Source organism: Etheostoma spectabile, chromosome 7 (genome assembly GCF_008692095.1).
Source record: "Etheostoma spectabile isolate EspeVRDwgs_2016 chromosome 7, UIUC_Espe_1.0, whole genome shotgun sequence".
NCBI classification, from domain to species: Eukaryota; Metazoa; Chordata; class Actinopteri; order Perciformes; family Percidae; genus Etheostoma; species Etheostoma spectabile.
This window is the reverse complement of record NC_045739.1, coordinates 7,571,094-7,579,035: the sequence shown is the minus strand read 5'-3', so window position 1 is coordinate 7,579,035 and position 7,942 is coordinate 7,571,094. Positions and strand designations below refer to the sequence as shown.

The 7,942-nt window shown below is 37.8% G+C and overlaps 1 protein-coding gene and 2 long non-coding RNA genes across 3 annotated transcripts in view; all 3 read left to right on the top strand.

The window, feature by feature from the left end:
- Positions 1 to 1,192, top strand: part of dhx35 (DEAH-box helicase 35) — an 8,178-nt gene extending 6,986 nt beyond the window's left edge. Inside the window, exon 21 of the mRNA XM_032521715.1 lies at positions 1 to 1,192. This exon is cut by the window's left edge and continues 459 nt beyond it. The gene's annotated coding sequence lies outside the window, so the exon portion shown is untranslated.
- A 987-nt stretch (positions 1,193 to 2,179) lies between these two features.
- Positions 2,180 to 7,942, top strand: part of LOC116693045 (uncharacterized) — a 25,770-nt gene continuing 20,007 nt past the window's right edge. Inside the window, exons 1-2 of the long non-coding RNA XR_004332836.1 lie at positions 2,180 to 2,374; positions 6,135 to 6,240. This is a non-coding gene — a long non-coding RNA (uncharacterized LOC116693045). The remainder of the gene's footprint in view (positions 2,375 to 6,134; positions 6,241 to 7,942) is intronic.
- On the top strand, positions 4,689 to 5,110 carry LOC116693046 (uncharacterized). The gene is made up of 3 exons (XR_004332837.1): positions 4,689 to 4,704; positions 4,839 to 4,845; positions 5,005 to 5,110. It is a non-coding gene; the product is annotated as an uncharacterized LOC116693046 (long non-coding RNA).

Genomic DNA, 7,942 nt, shown 5'->3' with positions numbered 1-7,942 from the left:
TTCTTAGGCTTCATTATTTTTTTAATTGCTGTATTTTTCTGCTGCATGATAAATAATGGAAGACAATGGTATGTGAGGAGGATTCCCTTTGAGAGACTTATAGGTCAGTTTTTTTTGGGGTCCCCCCAGCCCCAGCCCAGGTTTAGCCTGGTTTATAGCTTTATGTTTTTAACTGGTTTACTTTTATCTCCAATTTACTTTAGATTTCTTAACTCTCTGTACCTTCATACAGAATGTAGTGTTATATATTTTCAGGAAGGAAACGTCTTTATCTTCTTGGTCTAATAATGATACTGTGAAAAGATTCCTTTACTTTTTGATCCTGGTTTTCCACAGTATTGTCACTTTACTATAGTCTAGCGCCGACATAGTGGCCTTGTCACCACTCTGTGCCAATTTTTCTTTATAAGCCTATTTCACATTTCACCCAAGCATTGCAAATGAAAAGCTGTGAAATCAAATCTAAAAATAAAGTGCCATTTGTTCCTGTGATGACATAAAGTGCATTAAGAGCCTCAAAGAAACGGTAGCATTTATCCTATTTCAGCCATCATAATTGCCTTTCTTTTTACGATTTTTGAGCAAGAACTTATGTACTTTTTGTCCCGTTACCATAAACATCATCACCCAGGTGTTCCAAAAAATGGCCAATTATTTGTGATTTACATTTCATATTCAATTTCCCGCTTTTGTTTTCATTATGGTTCAGTTTTTCTTCAGAGGAATTAAGCCCTGACAGCGTCAGTAAGCAGTATATTAAAGGTTTGTCATTTGCTTTCAAACAGGAAAGGTCACTGTCACCAAATATTCATTTCTGCCTGCATGTTTTTTTTTGTAGATCTTGTTCTTGAGGTTACTACTGTAGGTAGATTCAGTGAAACTGTAGTCAAACCTCAGAACAACTCGCCATTTACTAAATAAGTAAACCAACTCAAATTAAATGGATATACAAATGGGGTACCTTTGCATGTTAAATGGTACTCTGATGTAGATGATAAACATTACACATTACAATCACCTTGTAGGATTTATTGCAAATGAAAACATTGACATGTTTTGCTGATACTAAGTATGTATGCAGCCAAAGCAGTAATCTGTAGACCTGTGTAATTGCTCACCTTTGAGATAAAAACTGTCACCCACCATTTACTCCTCACATCCTCAAATAAAGCCTTATTGGTCATGTACTGAGTGTTAGCTTTCAATATGTTTTTTTCCACACTGAACTAGTGTACTTTGCATGCAGTGCAACTTTGCCAGGAGGTGTCAGTGTTGTACCACAAACTGTGCCCACTGAATGATTCTGAAGATCAGGAAGAGGGTATTTGTGAGTGTCTGTGTTTATTAGTTCCCCTCCTGATAAGTCTGTAGCTTAAAAAATAGTTGTTTTGACTTAGATTTCCATGTAGGGATGATGAACATGCTGTATGGACCTACTTGCAGTGATCTGTAGCACAGCAAATTGATATTTGTGCACAAATGTGAGAATATTTACTGCAGGGTTAGCATCTAAAAGATATTAAAGATCCACATTTATTTTTCTCATAATGTGTTCCTGTCAGTGCTGTTGCAGCTCAAGTGTTCTAGGCCTGCTGTGGAAACTTTTCTTTGTGAATATGCAACACTAAAATACAATATTAACTGACTTCATCCTGCTTTATTACCTAATTTTAGGCCCAATCTTGAGGTACTTGTGTCAAACTCTAGTTTTAAGATCCTCATAATTCCATATTTTAAGCTAATTGGCATATATTTAATCTAAATTTTTGTATGTAATAACATTTTTAGAGAGAAAATCTAAGGCCAGGTAGTATTCTGGCATAGAAAGACTGTGTTGCAATTACTTTGTTGCAGTGTTGATAATTACATTATGCTAAAGCACAATTAAAAACTTAAAAGGTTAAGGTGGCTCGTGTATTTTTTTACCCAATCCTAATTTTTGCTGAGGAACCTAGTGTGAAAATCTAATTTTAATACCTTATATATTTAATATGTGTACATGGTACATCCTATTATCACACACTAGGCAGTGGTTCTTGTCCACCAGAGGGCAGGTAAAGCTCTCTGCAGCGGTTCAGAGTGTAGGAGTGCCGTCTGCTGCAATACACCCCTCAGCCATCAGTAGAAGCACTGAGCACATCGTTGCTAAGCAGCAGAGTACTAAAGAAGAAGAAAAAAACGCGCCAATATACCTGCGCGGCATCGAACTGCTGGCCCCTGAGTGTCTTTTTCAAGGCTGTATAATAAGGTCCAGTTGTGTGATTTCTACCCATTTTAAACGTCCGTCAGTTGGTAGTTAGCTAACGGACGTGTGTAAAGTGCGTGCTCTCGCAAAGTTGTTCTTAACACAAATGTGCTAGGGAAACTCTGTAAGGTGTGTATGCTAACAGTTTATTTAACTGAGAGAGTTGTTTTTTTAAGTGGACCTTAGTCAGCTAGCTAGCTAGCTAGCTATAGTTAGCTGCTAGCCCTGTAGTTTGATTCCCATAGACATATAAAGAGTTGATACCTATCTAACATTCTTTATTAATTGTTGTTTCATGTAATATTGTTACTGCCTTGTGCTCCAAATTGTGTTAAATATTTAATGCTTTATGAACGATATGACAGAAAACAATTACTTTTTAGAACAAACTAAAATATGAAGACATTTTTTAAAACTCTTTAACTGTGTAGCACTGGGTCAGATTTTGAATTTCAGATCCAGAGTTAACTCTTGGCAAGAAAACTCACTCACTGGTATGACTTTACAAACCAGTTTGTTTTAGTCTGTGTAAAAATATAGCTGTATTTTGAAGAAGCAGTTATAGTCTTGCCCTCAGTTACAACACAATGGCTGTTTACACATTTGTTTCAACTAAGTGCACTGAGGGCTGTTTTTGCCATTTTTTTTGGGCTTGCCATTTCTGCAGACTTACTCTTTTGGTGCATACTTAATATTTTGAAATTGGTTTCTTATCCAGCCTTGGTCCTCCTATACACTATTTAGGTTTTGCATTGCTCTAAAGAATCAATTATTATGTTACTGTGAAAGATATGGAGTTTTTATAGTTGAATGAACTAGGGAAGGAGATACAAAGGGAAGGCGATACAAGGCAGAGACTAGTCCTTAACTACATGTTATAACATACATTTTCAAGAATGGGATTATTCAGACACATGCATCCCGCTATTCACACGTATCTAACGGAGAAGGCAATCATTTGTTTTTACCATAATAAAAGACATCAGACGCAATATAATCAATATATTGTTGTTAGCTATAAGTTTATTGCCACCGCTTTGGCTATATATTGTAGCTCTTTGCAATCAGTGTGTGTGAATAGGTAAATAAGAGGCAAATTGTAAAGCACTTCGGATAAAAGCCCTATATACAGTAAATGCAGCCAAGTGGGCATTTAAGGAGCTGTGTATCTCTGCTCGCTTTTACCCTCTGTTTGTGTGTCAGTGGTACAGCTTTTTCTTACCCCACTGAACTACACATACACATACATACATGCATACATATACAGTATAACATACATATACACATATACATATTATTTTTTTTACCAATAATTTTTATTGTTTTCTCATTCTGACCTATACATTTACATAAACTGACTAAAACAGACGTGTGGTGATGACTGCTCCCGCTGAGATGGCTAGAAGCATTCAAAAAAATTACACAGTTGCATTTGCTGTCTGGCCAGTGGCACAAGCAGATACTGGTAAATAAGGACAAATAAGTATGATCGCCCTAATTAATCACTTTGGAACTTGTCAGTCTGTATTCTGCAGTTGTTTGTCTTGTGAATGCATTCCCACAATCAGTAGAAATCTCAATTATATGTTTATGAGGTTAAGACTTGTTGTCGGTGGAAGGAAGATCCAGTGTTTTCCGGGGAAAGAAGAGACAATCACACAGTGTAGGATAAGAGAAGTGGTACTTATCATGACACAGACTGTTGGTATCTCTATAGGTGACATGAGGTGACTATGGAGTGATATGTAGTCTTTGGGCCAGTTACCTTAGACATAGTGAATGACAAAAAAAGTTGAAATTAAGTTGTTAACAGTTACTGGGCACCAATAGTATGGTGATTAACCACATGCAGTGGCTGGAGTTACATTGAGAGAGTTCAGATTTTTTGATGTGGGTTTTTTTTTATTAACTACTTATCCATAGTCAGAGTATTACCTGTAAGCTAAGCAATGTACTGCTTTGGATAGGGGTGGCAGCAAAATGTATTTCATCCACCTTGACAAAAGACCCACAAAAAAACAAAAAATAAACAAAATCAGTTAATGTTGGAATATTTCCAACCGTCTTTTGAGATGGAGAACCAGCCGTTGTATACATTGATGCTCTCTTCGAAGCCACCGGACCTCTTTGATAAAAACAGTAACTTTACCTTGCAGAACACAAAAGTTGCTGGTCTACCACTGCTTTTATCCCTTTTTTTGTTTTTGTTATTGTGCGACTTTTTGGAATCTGTACTAACTCCTTAAAACACCAAAGTCGCACAGCAACACAAATAAACTAACCGATTGAGGCAGCATTGCTAAAGGGCTGCCTCATGGCAAGGCACAGTAGTGAAAACTTTCTAAATAAAGCATAAAATTAAACTAATAATGATTTTCTTTAGGCAGGCCTTTTGTATGTGGCTAACTATAATACGTTTTGCTGCTGCCCCATACACAGCAGTACATTGCTTAGCTTCTGTGCCAGTAGTCTACCCTGGAAATCCAGAGTTCTCGCGAGAGCACTATTTGAATTTGCTCAGCGAGTTTCTCTGGTATCGAGTAATGCTGCTCATTAACTATACCCTTATAGCCGAGCTGCACCAATCACATAGGTGGATGGTGCTCTGGATACGTCACCCCGTGTGTTGTCGTGATTGGTCGTAGTGCAGTTTGATTTTCAAATGCACGCTTGGTGCTGCCCCTCGAGATAGGGACTTTCATTACTCGATGCCAGACCCTAAATCTTTCGGATTTGGGTCTGGATCACCAGGCTACCAGTACTTCTACCTGCTTCTCCAAAACTGGGGGTGTGCCGACCGCCATCTACTGAAGGTAATACACTGACTATGGACAAGTATATCATATAACCCCACTTCAAAAAAATCTAAACTATCCAACAACACAGCATCTCTTACCCTCCACTAACAGAGTACAACAATCTGTAGTGGCTATTTTGGCTTCACTTTTGCGCAATGGGAGGAAGTGGAGCCACGTTGTCCAGCTTTTTTCATAGGCTATGCCCTCCACTTTCAACAGAGAGCGACAATCTGTAGTGAAGAAATCGGAAATAATGGTTTGCCTGTAGAGTCAATTAGTCAGTCATGGTTATTACTTACTACCCAATTAAACTAATAAGGCATTAACTATATAAATTGAAAACAATGTAAAGTGCAGCCCACACATACTCGGTCATGACTAAATATCCAACTTACATAAATATTGTGCAAAATATGGATCTTCCAATACACATCTTTTCTCCCAGGGCTTGACAGTTGCCTGGCTACCTCATGAAACCAGATTTGGGTTACCATTAACCAGTTGGGGTCATGTCATGCAGCCACTTTACTTTCTTTTTTAAGCTGCGTATATTGTCCATGGTGATCTGTTGTCCAGGTAAATGAGAGTTCTGACTTATTGATTTTATTATGTCTTAATTGTTGAGTAAAATTGTGTGTGTGAGATACCATGTTTTCTGGTTCCACGGAGCACATTGTGAAGTGCCACAGAACTGAATAAACCGGAGATGGCAGCTTAAAACAATTGGAAAGTTGCTTAGTACATAACCTTTTAATACATTTTCTCTCTCATTTATTTAATTTATATTATTTGTGAAAAGCCTTATTCTCTGTGACATCCAATTAGTCTACCTCTGTGTCTGTAACAGTGAGAGAGAATTAACAGAGACATTTGTGCTGTGAAAGTATTATTTATCATTCTTGATATCAACTTCTGTTAAGATATGGAGCGCAATTGCGCAGCATCATGGACACTGCAAGTGTCAAAACATTTTACATGACCACCAAGCTTGAAGCAACCATGAAATCTGTCATTAGACCATTACAGTTTGATTATTTACGGTATCTCAATATGGGAAATGTCTTATGTGGCTTCTACGTCCTGTCTTTTAGGTATCTTCAGTGAATGAAACAATGCTGCATCTGTCTCTGTGTCGTCAGACGGTATTTGGAAGGAGGCTGTTCCCCACCTGATGTCTTTACTGAGTTACAAGAACAAGTAAGAGACGTATAGCAAATGTTCTTCTTTTGTTTTTCAGTTCCACTCAGTTGCCCATTAATGTTGTGCAACCACATACATGCGAGTTGACAGCCGGAGGTATCAGTGATTAATCGTGTGCATGTGACTCGGACGAGGCAGCAGCTTGAACAGGTTGCACGTACGTGGTTGAGTGTTCCTTACCATATTTCAGTGCTGTCAAAAAATCATTGACATGTTCCATCCAATTCAAAGAATGTTTAACTGTTTTAAAGGGTTTGATGGGAAAGCAAGTCAAGTATGACTTGTAATTACCCCCGTTCAAAGTTTGTACATGTTTTGACAGAAAACAGTGTGGTTAATATTTCTCCCCTCAATGAACAACCAGTAATACATGTTTTCTCCCGCAGTTTTATGATGATCGTGTTTGTTGAAGGGGTTCACAGTTGATCCTAGACTTTTAGATTTTCTTCATCCCACATATGATAGCTATGGCGATATATTCCCCTGAGACCATATAACTTTGCTATTTCCCTTTTTATATTTTTGGTTGTGTTAGGCCGTCATGTGAAATGTGACAAACCAATGATCAGGACTGCTTAATGGAAATATAAGATTTTAAGTTATTTTTAAATTAATGTGATGAAGCATGTTGACTTGTCAGGTATTTAATTATATGGATTAGTCCAAAACAGGCATTCCATTCTTGTTATTCTCTAGTTTGTCATTACTATTTTTAATTAAAAAAATTATATTTTTTTAATTTTCTAGACCATGTCATACTGTATACCATATCATATCATATACCATGATAAAGGATTGTATCCAGGTCACCCATTTGTTTGTTAACGTTAGTATGTGCATGAGATCTGAGGTTAATGCAGGAGGAATTAGGAGGCACTGCTTGGACTTGATGACAGTTAGGCATATCTTTTGTGGCTTGTACCCTGTGAAAGTGATAAGCATTTACAATAAAGTAACATGCAGGGGCTCTGTTGATAACATATTGACTTATACTTTTATATATAATACTTTATAAGTGAACAAATAAGATACATTTGTGTTATCTTAGTGTAATTTGCTGTAGGTATTGGTTAAGCAGGAGGGAGAGAGAAAACAATTTTTGCACTTAAAATCATGAGTCATTTATTATTTACAAATCCTCTTTTTACCTGACTCTATTCATTAATGCAAAAATAACACTATGCTCTTGTACATGGTGTGTGGATGGGATTATCTCTCAGAACATTTTTTTTTTAGCATGAACGAGAGGCTCTATTTCCTAGTAGCTAGTAGCAAGAGATTTCAAGCATGTGAGGAATTTCTACATTTGGGAGGGAGGATGCAATCAGTAGCATGGGACTCACAGAGGCCTCCTCGGGTGACAAATTGAAAGTGTCTTGGTCTAGTTTATAGCCCTGATCAGGTCAAACGAAAAATATTGGAGGTCTGGGTGAGGAGACAGGCCCGCCTGGTGCAGATAAATGGACTGATCATTTCTTATTGAGAAACAATTCCTAAAAGGTAGTTTACTGTGTGACTGGGGAAGCGGCGAGCGGAGAGCAGAACACGCACCCACTGCTCTCTCCCTGACCCTTCCTCCACTGCCGGAATTAAATGGATAGAGAGAACGCGTGTTTCTGATGGCACTCCTCCGCCAGAGAGACACTCCATTTGTTATGAAGTAGGGGTTCTGATGAAGTGTAGGGAGCTCCTCTTCCCC